The following is a 14178-nucleotide window of genomic DNA, read 5'->3' as shown; positions in this document are numbered from 1 at the left end:
AAAAGCATTATGGTAAGCTAAAAAAGACAGTCTCAAAGGTTGCATACAGATGATTCCATTTCTATAACATTCTCAGAAAGATAGGGATATAGAACAGAACAGCCAAGGACAGCACAATTTAATTTTGGGGTGGGGGGGCTGATGGAACTGTTCTATATCTGGATTGTGGTGGTGGTAGTTATGCAACTATATGCCTTTGTCAAAATTTTTAAAGCCTGGGGGCACCCTGGGTGGCTCAGGCAGTTAAGCATCCAACTCTTGATACCAACTCAGGTCTTAATCTCAGGGTTGTGAGTTAAAGAAAAACAAAATTCATAAGACCTATACACCAGAGAATTTTACTGGATGTAAATTTACAAAGAAATTTAGAAAGAAAAAAAACAAGTAGAGATGGTTAATACTTATAATTATCAAACATACTAGGATGACATATTTAAACCCATTTTTAATCAAAAAACGTAAATCCTATTGCCCCCATTACCATCCCAAGGATACTTAATAGCTATCTTCCCACTGCCATAAGATATACATAAACTTTTGATAATGAAAACTGGTGGGAACTTTTCTACTTCTGCCACAATAGTAAGTGATTAAGACAAAAAGGTTCTGGAATCAGATACAACTAGTTGTATGATTTTGTATAAGCTTCTTAACCTCCAAGCCCTCAATTTCCTTAAATGTGAAGAAAACAACACAGTTCTCATTACCATTATTTTATCTATTACCTATAACTGCCAATCAAATTGTTTTAAAAAATAGATGGGTCAGGAAACCTTATATAATAACATAGTGCTGGGGACATTGCTGACTTTCTCTAGTAGACTACTGAATCAGAATTTGCATAATATTTCACTAGCTCATTCATGACTTTCTATTTGCCTTTTGAGATCACAGAAGACAATGAGAATTCCTAGGTAGTTGCTCAACATTTATTGAGCACCTATAATGTATTAGATGGTTGGAATAAAAAAGATGAATATGGTATCATCCATGTCCTGGTTCCAAACAAACAAACTCAAAATAATCACAACATATGAGTAGGGGATGAATGATTAGGTATCATATTTCTACTCATTTTGAATTTTCTTAATTTCTCCAGGGAACTGACCCTCCCTGTTCTACTTAACATCAAAAATACCTTAGAAAGGGGCGCCTGGGTGGTGCAGTCAGTCCAACGCCCAACTCTTGGTTTCGGCTCAGGTAATGATCTCGGGGCATGAGATCGAGCCTCATGTAGGGCTCCAAGCTGGGCGTGAAGTCTACTTAAAATTCTCTCTCTCCCTCTGCCCCTCCCTCTCTCTCTAAAAAACAAAACAAAAGAAACAAAAAAAACCCTTAGACTATTCAGGGTCATCAAAGAGCTATGTATTGACACAACTGCTGATAACGGTTTTAAGAACTAAATCAAAACCTTATGTCATTAAAGTACTTAAATGAAAACAATTATTTCATTGTTAGCTTAAAAGTAAAAGTAAGGCAAGTAAAATAAAGTTGAGAACTTTATTCAGGATATTTTTATACTAGATTATATGTGACTAAATTTTGTGTAACTAGTTCCATGATATCAAATTTAATTGATTTATGTTTTCATTCAAAATCTATTCATTAATGGGGCGCTTCCGTGGCTCAGTCATTAAGCGTCTGCCTTTGGCTCAGGTCATGATCCCAGGGTCCTGGGATAGAGCCGCATCAGGCTCCCTGCTCCGCAGGAAGCCTGCTTCTCCCTCTCCCACTCCCCCTGCTTGTGTTCCCTCTCTCGCCGCCTCTCTCTCTAATAAACAAATAAAATCTTAAAAAAAAAAAAAAATCTATTCATTAAGTACTTAGCACCTCTTCAGGCATTTTGCTAACTGCTAGAGATACTCACAGATTTAATAAAATTGCATGGAACTCCCATTAAAAGTAGGGAACTTTGTCTTTCCTTAAAGGGCTTCCTTATCTAATCCCACCAAAATCTGACTTCCAAAGTCAACTCACATTCAGCCCTTGATCTTCCAGAGGTGACCCCGAGATAAAATCTCTGAGATAACTAACTTTATAGAATTTCTATTCAAATTTTGCTGACTTCTTATTCAAGGCATTAACACTTCAAGAAATGTTTCATTTTTTTGTTTTATCCCATCTTAAACAGATCAATAAATGTTTGAAAATCTTTCCATATGTTACCCATTTTCTAATTACCTGCATTATATGGATAGCACTGTAAAGAATTAGATGCTGTTTACAGTATTAAATTCTTAAAACTCACTAAAAGACATGATTTTTTTATATTCTAAAAAAAATCTTGTTTTGTTTTCTGTGCGTACGTTCCTTTTTCCTTTTCTTCTATGACCAAATTTTGCCTTCAAAACTGGAAGCATCTTAATTGAAACAAATCACCTTGAGATAAAATTTAATATAAGGCAAATGTCCAATAAGTTGATGAAGTGCCTAAAACAAAGGAGATTACATTCAACTCCTAAGAACCAGCATCCTTTAAACAAAGTCAGACTCAAACAATGTTTTCTTTTTTCCTACATTACCCCTTAAACAGAATTTTATTTTATTTTTAAAGATTTTATTTATTTATTTATTTGACAGAGAGAGACACAGAGAGAGAGGGAACACAAGCAGGGGGAGTGGGAGAGGGAGAAGCAGGCTTCCGGCGGAGCAGGGAGCCCGATGTGATGCGGGGCTTGATTCCAGGACCCTGGGATCATGACCTGAGCCAAAGGCAGACGCTTAACAGACTGAGCCACCCAGGCACCCCTTAAACAGAATTTTAAACAGTGTTTTCTTCTTTTTTACTCTGTGAGGCTTTTAAAATAAGTTACATATTTTCTTTATATAACCTTTATTATGCTGTTCCATTTTGCCCTTTTCATTATTCCCATAACCTTCTGTTCCTTTCAGATTTTTGCTTGTTTATCTGCCATCAATTCAATAGGCCAGAGAAGACCCTAAGTATGATCCAAGTTCTAGACTACAGTGCTATCCAACAGAACTTTGTGTTATAATGAAAATGTTTTATTTTTGCACTGTCCGAAAAGTAGCCATTAGCCATATGTGGTTACTAAGCACTTAGAATGTACTACAACTGAGAAAATTTTTTATTTTCCATTTTAATTAATCTAAATTTAAAGAGCAGTATGTAGCTAGTTAACTACCATATATGCCAGCACAGTTGGAAGCTGAATATCGGCGCCTCCCCCTGCCAAAAAAGTTATTTTCCTCTAAATGGAATCTTTTATTAGATTAAGGAATCTAAAATTTGCCTTGAGACAAAATACCTGCACACACATACACACACACTATTTATCTTTGTGTCTAATATTACAGGTAGTGTTCAACTTAAATAAAATAAAAATTATTTTCTTATATTCAGAGATCATTAAGGCTTATTTCAAAAACTAAAAGTTGGTTGTACTTGTATATGAATAGACAAACCAACAGAAGAGAAGGTTCAGAAATAAATCCCTAAAACATAAGAAAATTTGATATATGATAAAGAAGTAGTTTCTCGAATCACTTGAAAAGACAGACACTAATAAGTGGTATCGGGACAAATGGATAAACGAACATTTGTGAAAACATAAACCTGAATCCACACCTCACAAATACTAGGATAAACTCCAAAAAAATCAGCTATCTAAATGTAAAAGTTGAAATCATACAATATTGCAAAAAACAGCAGAAATAACAAAACTTAAATACTTTTTACTATATAAAGAACTCTTTAAAAAGACAGAGAAAAAAAAAAAAAAAAAGATAAGCTCCCTCCTCCAAAATAGAGGATTCACAAAAGACGTGGGAAATTCTCAGAAAAAATAAAGGCAAATGGCCTTAAATCTATGAAAGTATGTTCAACCTAACTCATAAAAGAAATGCAAGATAACACTTCCAATTTTGACCATTGGGGAGAACCAGATATTCTTTGCATTCTCATACACTGCTAATGAAAAACAATGATATAACCCCATGGGGAGTAATTTTGCAATATCTAAATTATACAAATGTTTACCAGCCCCACTTGTAAGAATCTATCCTGAAGATAAACTCCACAAATACTAATCAAAATATTCAAAATATATTCACTGTGGCCTTATTTGTAATGGCAAAAGACTAAAAACAGTCTGAATGTGCATCAGCAAAGGCTAAATGAATAAAATGTGGTACATCTACACAATGAAATACTAAACATATATAAAAAAGAATAAGGGGGGTGGGCGCCTGGGTGGCTCAGTCCTTAAGTGTCTGCCTTCAGCTCAGGTCATGATCCCAGGGTCCTGGGATCAAGCCCCGCATCGGGCTCCCTGCTTCTCCCTCTCCCACTCCCCCTGCTTGTGTTCCCTCTCTCGCTGTCTCTCTGTCAAATAAATAAATAAAATCTTTAAAAAATTAAAAAATTAAAAAAATAAATAAAAATAAAAAAGAATAAGGGAGAGGCACCTGAGTGGCTCAGTCTGTTAAACATCTGGCTCTTGATTTTGGCTCAGGTCATGGTCTCAGGGTCATGAAAGTGAGCCCTGCTTCAGGCTCCAAGCTGGGCGTGAAGCCTGCTTAAGATTCTTTCTCTCTCCCTCTCCCATTGCCAGGGCCCTCCCCCCTCACTGGTGCACGCTATCTCTAAAAAAACAAAACAAATAAGAGAGATTCCCATGTGCCATTATGGATTAATATCCAAGATATATTGTTAAGTGGGGGAAAAAAAACGAGTGAAGAACAAGTAGTACACAGTTACCTTTTGTGAATAAATAAATATAAATATATATACACACATAAATACGAATATATTTGTTTATTTTTGCAAGAATAATTCTAGAAGGATAACCAAGACACTAATAGAAATGGTTATCTACATGGAATGGGGTGAAACCAATACAGATGTAAGCAAAACTTGTGAGTATTCTTTTTATATAGTTTTGATATTTGAACCATGTATTTATATATTCTAAATAAATAATTAAAAGGCCTACTACTACCATGTTCAAAAATGCACCATTTAATGTTTCTTTGGCTTTATTTAAATAAATGGTAGATGTCCATTATAAATGTAATTGCAGATTTAGTAGCAATAAAAAGGATTGCCATGTCACTCAAATTCATTCACCTCTTATTAAATACCTCCATCTAGAATAGTAAGTAATAACCAAGACATATCAAAATGGGTTCTTGAAAGAAAAAGACAAAGCCATCCTCCTTGGGGAAGTTTACCAGACCGGTGGTAGATTAAATACGTTTCAGCATTAAGTGAACTCTAGCAAAATATCTAGTGAGATTTTTCAAGTAGGATTGAGGCACAGGGTCTTCTAGATACACCTAATTCAGGGAACCTTGGATAAAAAGTTGGATTTTCATATATATTATCTATGCTAATCCGCATATCAATCCTCTAAGACACAAGAGATGTCTTTTTAAAAAATTGAGAAATTGGCTTAGGCTTAAAGGGATTATGTTATTTACCTAATGTCATATAGCGAATAAATAAACCAAGACATAGATACACATCTCTGTAGTCAAAATCAGTGTTTTTTCCACCATACTATATACAGTCTCTCAAATTTAATATACAACCCATCAAAATGCTATACCCAGAAAATAAAAGTTAGTGGTAGCATTTCAAATCACCAAGAGAAAGATAGCTGGGTTATAGACAGATTCAAGGTTAGATAGGTTCTAAAAAAATTATTTGAGAAGATCCTTTCCTTCTTCATGTTTTATCTCTCCCAAATTCCACATTAAAAACTTCACAGTACAGGGCGCCTGGGTGGCTCAGTCGGTTAAGCGACTGCCTTCGGCTCAGGTCATGATCCTGGAGTCCCGGGATCAAGTCCCGCATCGGGCTCCCTGCTCAGCGGGGAGTCTGCTTCTCCCTCTGACCCTCCTCCCTCTCGTGCTCTCTGTCTCTCATTCTCTCTCTCGCAAATAAATAAATAAAATCTTTAAAAAAAAAAAACAAAACTTCACAGTACAACATAAAACCATAAAAAAAAAATCAAGGAGAAAATATAAGTGAATAATTATCTGACTCTCAGAATAAGGAATTTCTAAGCCTCAAATCAAAGAAAAACACCATCAAGACAGAGTGCTAGTCTGTGAAACAGGAATGTGCTGCCAGCCAATTTATGCTAACATTCTCAACAAAAACTGGTGAAAACTTCATTAGAGATCAGAATTAGGACTGTACACAGGCTTCAAGAAGCATTAGGTTAGACCACATAAAAACTCAAATAAATAAAATAGAAATGAAAACCTATAAGAAGTTTTACAATACAAAATAAAGAATTAAAATCTTAAATATATAAGAATATTTATATATCCATATTAAAATACCTCAACACTATGGGCAAAGTTCATGAACTAGCAATTTATAAAAAAAAAATATGAGTGGCCAAAAAAGGTGAAAAGCAGAAATATTCAACCTCAGTAGTAATATAAGAAACCCAAGTTAAATCTGAGATCTTTAACCTATCAAATTGTCAAAGGTTTGTTGATTGGTTGGTTTTAATGACAACCAGTGATGGCTGAAGTATAGAGAAAATGACTACTCAAGTTCGTGGGAATATAAACTGTAAAACTTGCAAGGTATCATACATTTTGGCACAAGAACCCCTATTTTTAACCTTATCCTAAAAAATATGTTCATCAAAGCATTTCTGATAGAAGGGGAGTGAAAAGAGTAAAGAAATGTTAATTTTTAAATCTATGTATCTGTTTTACCATTCAAATTTTCTTTTACTTTCTCAAAATAAAAATTTGAAGTCACTACAATACAGAATGATCCCAATTTGGGGGGGGGGGATGGAAGCAATCATCATTGGGCCATGGGATTACAGTGTCATTTTTTTCTTCCTTGCTCTTTGCTTAATGTCCCAAATTGCATGCAATGCATTATACTTTTATAGTCAGAAAGAAATTACTCCAAAAAATATATTTTTAGAAGTAATTTTCAAAGTATTCTTACAATTTCAAAACCAACAAGTGTTCAAGACTGCTGTTAAATAATATCATTCACTGATTGATGAATGATACATGAAAGCAATGATCAAAGATGTCACAACACTTTTCTTCTAAAATATGACTTTCTCCCTTAATGTTTTGAGTTCAATTAACAGTTGCATATATATATATATATACATGAATATAAATAATGTATTTATACTGTCTTACCAGTAAGATATATACTAAACAAAAAAATGGTAATGAAAAAGAGATTATTTTAAATATATATAAATAGAAGTTCTATTTATTCCTTCAAATGGCACAACAAATAAGTTTTCCATACACTCCCAGAAGTACATACAGCCCATTAGGGAGATAACTGAAATAAACCACTCAGAATCAGGAGACTTGCAGATCTATATTCTATTTTCAGCTTCCCTACTACCAGCCAGTAACTTCTATCAAAATCAGGTAAGAGGGTTTAATCTGCTCTTCCAAAAATTAGAGTATTAATGATTTAAAGTACTTTGTGTATTATGGTTTTATAATTCCACTACTTTCTAATAACTTGACATTCTTTTTCAAAAGAGAAACTCCGGCAATTTGGAATACTCAGTAAGAAGGAAACAATAGTGCCCCACAGTTACCATCTTACAGGAACTTTTTTAAAATTTTTTTATTGTTATGTTAATCACCATACATTACATCATTAGTTTTTGATGTAGTGTTCCATGATTCATTGTTTGTGCATAACACCCAGTGCTCCATGCAGAACGTGCCCTCTTTAATACCCATCACCAGGCTAACCCATCCTCCCACCCCCCTCCCCTCTAGAACCCTCAGTTTGTTTTTCAGAGTCCATCGTCTCTCGTGGTTCGTCTCCCCCTCCGATTTCCCCCCCTTCGTTCTTCCCCTCCTGCTATCTTCTTCTTCTTCTTTTTTTTTTTTTAACATATATTGCATTATTCTTATAGGAACTTCTTTAAGAAAACTCTAACAAATGAGGAACCAAAAGGACAGAGCAGATTGTGTTTGCTCTCTAGATATGAGAAAAATCAAATTCAATCTTGCATTCCATAAAGCACACTGCCCTGAATGAAATAATTACCTTTAAAATAATACAGCACTATTTGTATGACCATTCAAGAATAAGAAAATTATAAAAATATTTTGTTGCATAATTTTGCACCTGAAATCTCAGATTCACATTCTGAGGTATGTGAACTTTAAAACTTATTTTTAAGGTGAGATTTAATGTAATCTACAAATAGTAAACATAGGATAATTTCCTACTTACCTGCTATAACAGTAACAGTCAAAGAAACAAAAGGGAAACAATCCAAATAAAAATAATTTTATATTTAGAAGTAAATAACAGTATCCTAACAGATGATTTTTAAAATGCGAAACCATCTCTCCAATGTACTCTCCCTTCCCTTTTTGCTACTATTCTACCTGGCATTCAAATTACATAGAATACCAGCTATCAGTCAATGGATGCCAACATGAAAAGCAAGAAAAAGAGCTTTCTATTGTTCAGTGTTGACTAGAATAAAGAAAAAGAAAAAAACATTTCTAATTCCTAGTGGAAGTGTCATATGGCAAGGCTGTAAGTAGCCATTTGAACCTGTTTCCCTCCAAAAGAGACAGCTGGATGTAAAAGTAAATTTACCTGATGGGTGTGTTTCCAGATCACTGGCTATTTTCTGAGCATAAACACAGAACAAAGTGCTAATAAGTGATATTCACTTTACTATTTACATAGCACTTTTACATATTTTATTTCACTCTCAAACTCATGACAATTGTGCTCTCTCTCCATTTTTCATGTAAGAAAACAAAGGTTCATAGAGGTTAAGTAACCTCACAGAGCTAACATTTGGCTTTAAATCCAGATCTAAATGATCCCAACTAGGGTATTACAAGCAGAGAAGTATGTTTACAATTTAAAATGACCTCAGAAAAGTGTTATTTATACTTTCTAATCAAGTACTTCAGTGATTCACTCTGAGACTCCTCCCCATCCAAAGACTAAATGTTAATTTCAATTTGTGACCCAAAATATTAATAGATAATTCATTTCAACTATAAAGACAAAAATAAGTGCCAGATATTTTACATTTTCAAACAGAAAAATATAAACTAGTAATTAAGAGCAAAGAAAGATGCTTTGACAGGCAAAGCTATCTTTTAGCATCTTACTGATCTCTGGCAATCTACATAAGGCCACGTATTCCACATAAAATCTTTCTTCTTTTATGATCAAGCTCATGCTGTTTCTAGTACTCAGCTCACTGTATTGCCATCGTCTACGACTAACATCTACTAACCTCTTAAACCTCTCCCAGGGAGGATCTCTGAATTCTGACTGCCTTCCATCTCTGTGCTCTGGATTGCGACCTGCTTAGCAAGACGTGTGTTTCAAGGATGCCGAAGTAAACCAGAGCAAGCCAGAGGAGGAGAAATGTAACATCAGCTTGAACCCTAGCAAACATTCTATCCAAAAGAGGAAAAAAAAATCTTAAATAATGCTTCCTCCATTAACGAACACCCCTAAGTATCTCTTCCTCCCTTACTGTGGGCTCATAACCAAGCAAAGAAACAAAACACAGGAGTCAAATAAAGATAAAAATACAGCTAAAACCAGTGGCCAAAAAAGCTTCCTATTACTTCAAACATAAATTAAACTTACTTAGATTTGTAGATATTCCATTTCCTTTTCCCTCACAGGGCCCAGCCTGCTCAGATAAATCTACCATACAGACAAATAGAAAATGTATATCCTAAGAACTTGGAGTTCCAAAAACAGAACCAGAAAGCACTGAGCAAAAACACACTCAATCCCTTCTCACTTCACCTAATGCTTTCTTGGGAAGGCACTTGGGGGTAAAAAACAAAAAAAAGGGGAGGGGGGCGGCTAGCACTTCAAAGAGTAACTTTACAAGTCATGGTAGAAACATGGGGATTGGGCGCCTGGGTGGCTCAGTTGGTTAAGCGACTGCCTTCGGCTCAGGTCATGATCCTGGAGTCCCGGGATCGAGTCCCACATCGGGCTCCCTGCTCGGCAGGGGGTCTGCTTCTCCCTCTGCCCTCTTCCCTCTCGTGCTCTCTGTCTCTCATTCTCTCTCTCTCAAATAAATAATAAATAAAATCTTTAAAAAAAAAAAAAAAAAAAAAGAAACATGGGGATGGAAAAATGATGTTTCCCCCTTCAACAAACATAATCTCCACAAGTATACAACAGATTCTTCAGAATGATTTTAAAACTCTCAAACAGCAACACCTCACAAACATAATTCACATCTCCTGTTTCACTTCCTATACTATAGAGAGGAGGAGGGACTGGATGAAGAGATAATAGACTAGTTTGACCTGAGAAGACTGGGTTAAAAGGAAGAAAATCAAGTCTGCAAACTACCCAAGAGGTCCTCATGAAAAACCAATATTCTCTGTAGTCTTTGTATGAGTTATGGTAAATTTAGCTGTAAAAGGTAGAGCTCTTTGTAAAACTGCACAGTAGATGAAAGGGTACTTCACCATTTTATCTTCCTTTTCAAAACTCTCTCCCTCACCTAGCCTCCTCTCTCACCCTCATCCCCTGCAAAGACTCCCCACCTTGCCTTCAATATGCCTAAGGTCCACTTCTTTCTTGGTCTGACCTCTAAACTCCATTCCCCTCAGTCCAACTAAGTATGAATCAGATTATGTGATTAAAGTATTTCCCACTAATGGGTAAATGTGCTTTAATCCATGGGATTCAATTCTACAAATATCACTAAGCTCTATGTGTAATGCACTGTGCTTAGTCCAAATAACTATTCTTACAAGAAAAACTAGTTAAATCAATTTTTTAATATACAATGTAAAGAAGAGGAACATGAGTCTTCACATCACACTCTCCCCATCCCATTTCTTTCTATCTCTATACACCTTCCCCTCACCCCATCTGCCAGGAACAGAACCCAAAAAACTAATATTGCTTCCAGTAAAAGTCAATGACTGGGAAGACAATGTGGGATGGCAGAGCAACCAATAAACATTCAAAACTACAGATGACTTATAGAGGGTCTCCTGAATTTAATTTCACATATTAACTGCAAGTACAGTAAGGGGCCTCTTGGTGAATCAATTTCCTTACAAGATACCTATAAATTAGCTTTGCTCAGCTTATTATTAGTTATTAAACCATAAATACTGAGAAGTTTCTTCTTTGGTTGTTTCCATAGTTAAAACATTAAAAAAGTACCAATTCCATTTGCCAGACTATACTTCAAGGCTGTTAAATTTGGCTATTAAACTTATCTACTGTTTTCAATTTGACATTTTTCTCAAATCCTCCTAGGTTTGAAATTCCAAACTAATTGGCATATTTGCTTTAAATCTTTTTTTTTTCCAGTTGTAAAATTTATTAATTCTAACCTATAACAGAGGTCCAAAACTGGAAAGCAGGATGCAACTACTGATAGACTTGGGTTTGGTTGGGCCACATTAAGTTATTTTTAATTGTTTTAAGTAGTTGTCAATATTTTTAACAATCAAGAGACTACAAGTAAAAATCTAGATTTCCTGTGTTCTATTAAGAAGGCTGAAAATTTAGCCAAGGAACCATGACTTAAAAAAAAAAAAAAAAAGAAGGCTGAAAACTAGGCCCGCATTCATGTATGGCACTTATCAGGTGGACGTGATAACCGGATGTCCCTCTAAGATAAAGCATAAACTCTCTAGTGCAGTTCACTCATTTCCATCTGCCTAGTACCTGAAGGCATGTGAATTTGCTATTCATAACATATTCCTACGAAAGGTGCATATTTTCCAGCTCACTCTCACACTTCACCACGTCACCTAAACGTAAAAAACCACAAAGCAGATCTTGCTGGTTTGCAACTCAATAATAAAAATTTTTCACAAGGCTTAGAAGAAAGGGTAAGAAAGAAAAAAATTCAGACTGGTGAAGGGTGACATAAAGGTAAAAAGCCAATCTGAAAGCTTTTCTGGGAGTGAGAAAAAAAAAGATGAAAAAAACTCAAAAACACTGAGACACTAAAAACCTTCCTGATTGAGCACTATGTTAACTCCATGGTTCCTTACCACACTCCATGCTTCAGATTCTCCCCCTCTTAACTTTCTCTTTATATATAACAATAGTAGATAGGTCAAACTCTGAGAAATTTTGGGAAATTTATAAAACATATTTACACCTTCAAAAATAATTCTCACGCACTTTTTAGGTCTTAATCACCATCAAGTCCTTTCCCAAATATTTTCTACCGCTTCCCACTTTACATTCAAATGACAACTGCAGTCCTCATTTTTCAAGGCTTGGACTTCAGTCCTGGACCGTGTCTCCAGCACAGAAACTTTTTTTTGGTCCTTATGGTTGCATTCTCCATTAGACCTCTTATTCCAATCTCTACAGTCTATTTCATTCAAAATTTATCTTTAATCCCCTTTCTAAAAATTCTTGGTTAAATCTGTGTGGGGGGGAGTGGGGAATGCCTAATTGTCCAAATAAAATCAATATACTGGGTTGTTTCACTGAGATTCATTTAAACAAAAAGCATGAAGACTCTTAAAGATTAAGAAATTTTAAATTAATTTTTATATGCTAAGTGCACCAAGAGACAAGTTAAGTCAGGCTCTGGCTTTAGCAAGTGTGGTTTAGTGACTTTTCATCATGGACTCTAAATACTGACAACTACTGTACGAAACCTACGAGACCCAAGGATGGTCTCCTTGCCCCCACACTAACAAATTACCAAATGATGTCTCGTCTCCCCGCACCCCGTTAACGAGGAAAAAGGGTGTTAGGGGATTTGCATCTGAAGAAGAAAAAAATAGGCAGCTTTTCTGTGCAGGTTTTGGGAAAACAAAGCTTTACCATACGTGATACTGTTAACAGCATAAAACCACGCAGCACATGACCGGAGTCTCACTCCTCTTCACCCAGAGGGAGACTACCTGCTACTCTATCCCCTATTGTGATGCGCCCTCCTGAGGATGTCGCTACGTTAGCCCAGCGGTGACAGAAAAAGGGGCGGGGCACGGGGTAGCTCAGCCCTGGGAAGGAGGGATGAGGAGGGTATCGCCTTCATCCCCGAGGAAAGGCCTCGGGACTCCCAACCCAAAAACAGCATCCAGAAAACCCAAGTCCCACCCCTGCCTCTCCGAATCGGGTGCCGGCTGCCGGAGCCCAGAACCCCACCCACGGTCTCCTAGCAGGGTCTCGGACGTCCGCCCAGACCACCACCACAGCAGCCCGGCGCTCAAGCCCAGCTTCGCCCTCCGCCCCCTTCCTCCTTCGCCCAGCCAAGCCCAGCCTCCGGCGCCGCCCCCACCGAGTTCCCCCGCTGAGACCAGTCACCCTCGAACCTGCAGTCCCTCTTGAGTGTCCACGGAGGGCCTAGGCAAAGGCGGGGGCAAGGGACACCTCCGTTTCCTCCTCAATTGGATCCCTCCGGAGGTGTCTGTGGCGGCGCCCAGTCAAGCGGCTGCGGCTAGCAGAGCCGCCCGGGCGGGTTACAGGCCGACTCTTAAGCTTCTTCTCGCGAGAGCCCGGAGTCCGAAGAGGCGAGGCTAGCCGTATTCTCGCGAGAATGGCGGCTAGACGCCCGGGAGTGGGCGGGGCGCTAAGGGTGTGGGCAATTGAGGGAGCGGCAGCTTGGGGTGGGCTTTGTGCCTGGGGGTTCGGGTCTCAGAGTGCCGGGCGCCTACTCTCACAGACGTTAGCCTGGGGTTGAAGGCGATCCTGAAGTCTGAGTGGCTGCGAGCAGAGTTACCCTCAAACCTTTGAGTCCCACGTTTTTCCTTCGACTTCCTGTCACCGTTAGAAAAAAACGGACAGCGTCTCCAGCCCAGAGTTAGAGAAATAGCTCTGGGACCCTGAGTGCTCAGGGAAGAGGTTTCCCTCAATTGAGCAAACTCCGAAATCGCCACTGCGGGCTCAGCTGGCGGCTGTTAACCCACCTGGATCCGTGAAAGGCAGTCGTCCGGAGGCCGGGTGTCCGCGGCTGTTTGTTTTTAAAAGCTGGCTTGGCGGGAACCGGGGTGCCAGCTGAAACTCCAGCAGTTGGGCCGCCTAGCCCACGTCGAGAGGAACCTGGGTCGCATGTTGCTCCTGTGCGCAGAAGGTCGCCAATTAACAGAGTTCCAGTCATCCAACTTACCTGAGCCTACCATGTGTCAAACGCTGGACGATCCGCCCCGGGTGGGGAATAAGAGGCGGTCTCCGCTCTCCAAGCTCACACCGTGGGGGCGAGA

General features: G+C 37.9%; 1 protein-coding gene across 3 annotated transcripts in view; it reads right to left on the bottom strand.

The window, feature by feature from the left end:
- Positions 1 to 13481, bottom strand: part of BTBD10 (BTB domain containing 10) — a 75923-nt gene extending 62442 nt beyond the window's left edge. For all 3 annotated transcript variants that reach the window (XM_034995383.1, XM_034995384.1, XM_034995386.1), the window contains exon 1: positions 13291 to 13481. The gene's annotated coding sequence lies outside the window, so the exon portion shown is untranslated. The remainder of the gene's footprint in view (positions 1 to 13290) is intronic.
- Between the last annotated feature and the right edge of the window lie 697 nt (positions 13482 to 14178).

This window comes from Mirounga leonina, unplaced genomic scaffold (assembly GCF_011800145.1).
Source record: "Mirounga leonina isolate KUSES-001 unplaced genomic scaffold, KU_Mleo_1.0 Mir_92, whole genome shotgun sequence".
In the NCBI taxonomy this organism is placed as follows: domain Eukaryota; kingdom Metazoa; phylum Chordata; class Mammalia; order Carnivora; family Phocidae; genus Mirounga; species Mirounga leonina.
The sequence above is the reverse complement of the archived record's forward strand: the minus strand, read 5'-3'. Positions and strand labels throughout refer to the sequence as shown.